Raw genomic sequence first — 1,834 nt, 5'->3', positions numbered from 1 at the left:
CCTGTAACCCTCAGGCTGACTGCCCTTCTGTCTGGGTTCAAGGCTTTTATCCCCTTTCTCCTGCTCTTCCGGCCTGCTACTCTGGACGGCCTGAGTTTCCCCTCCTCACCTAATCCCTTCGGCTGATTGCTCTTCTGTCTGGGTTCAAGGCTTTTATCCCCTTCCCTGCTCTTCCGGCCTGCTATTCTGGCATCCCTGCATTGTCTCTCCTCACCTGTAAGCCTGGGGCTCAAGGCTTTTATCCCCTTCCCTGCTCTTCCGGTCTGCTACTCTGGCATCCCTGTGTTGTCTCTCCTCACCTGTAAGCCTACTTAGACACACTGAAGTTAGTTTGTTTGTTGGAAATAAAATTTCTCAGACACACTATTTCCAAGTCACACCTCTTAATTTGTATTTGAGATATTAAGGTCTTAATTTGCATTTGAGATGTGAATGAAATATCCTTTAGAACTTGCTAAAAATCATTTTTTATGTCACATGCTCTTTCTGATTTCAGAAAGAAATCAGGACAAGGTGGTAAAATCAGAAGAAATAAAGGGATCAATACCATTTTATACTCAATTTCATCAAATTTGGCAAAAATGTATGTGATTAAAAGAAATAGTCTAACTCAGAATGATATAAAGCAGCAGCTCTGGTGACATGGTACCTAAGGTATTTGACTGCTAACCAGAAGGTTGGCTATTCAAACCCACCAATTGTTCCATGGAAGGGAGATGGGGCAATCTACTTGCACAAAGATTTGCCACCTCAGGAGTAGCTTCTGGAGTCTTAAAAGCTTTTGAGCAGCCATCTAACATTCAACTATTGGTCTCCTCTCATCTGAATCAAAGAAGAGTGAAGAAAATCAATGGCATCTGGAAACAATTAGTCCAAGGATAAGATGAACAGGGAGGACCTCAGCCTTCATGACCATGAGACCAGAGAACTAGATGGTGCCTGACTACCAATGCCAACTACTCAGAAAGGGATCAAAACTGGAGATCCTGGATAGCGTGGGAGGAAAAACATGGAACAAAATTCAAAGCCACAAAAATCACCAGAATTACTGGTCGGTTAGAGACTGGTAGAACCCCTGAGATTATGGCCCCAGCTTAAACTTTGGGCCTAGAAATTGAGTCACTCCCATGGATTGGCTCTCAGCCCAACAGCAGAAAGACTTACAGCAGAACACCTACCCCAGGGCAATGCACTCATCTACTCTAAAGAGATGTACCCCTGAGCAATCAGCCATGAGGTACCAGTGGGGCAGCAGTTACACAGAGGGAAAGCTGGACAGACAGGAGTGCATAGTTAAGAAGGGCACAGGGAGGAGGTACTCATAGGGATGGGAGGGAAGAAGAGTTTGTTATGGTCAGGGATGGGAATCAGGGCATGAAATCAAATGTGCATGAACTGTTGAATGTAAAACAAACTTACTCTATAAATTTGCACCCAAAGTACAATAAAATTATTTAAAAATTAAAAAAAAAAAGAAAAAAGATTTACCACCTCAGAAACCAAAAGGGGGTTGCGCTATGAGTCAGAATCAACTTGATGGCAGTGTCAGTATCATTTTATACTCAATCCATCAAACATGGCAAAAAAATGTACATAATTAAAAGAAATATTCTATCTCGGAATGATATAAACACTCTTCAGAGACCAGTATTTTAATTGCATTCTTTAGCAAGCTCCACGGACCACCATTTAGAATGAGAACATGCAAAGGTCAAAGAATGTCTTTCTTAAGCATCTTACACAGTTTTAGGAGCTCTGGTAGCATAGTGCCTAAGGCACTTAAATGCTAACCAGAAGGCTGGTGGTTCAAACCTACCAGCCACTCCTCAGAAGG

The sequence above is a fragment of the Orycteropus afer genome, unplaced genomic scaffold (assembly GCF_000298275.1).
Source record: "Orycteropus afer afer isolate SDZICR_OR568_19922 unplaced genomic scaffold, OryAfe1.0 scaffold00464, whole genome shotgun sequence".
NCBI lineage: Eukaryota > Metazoa > Chordata > Mammalia > Tubulidentata > Orycteropodidae > Orycteropus > Orycteropus afer.
Note: the sequence above shows the minus strand (reverse complement) of the source record.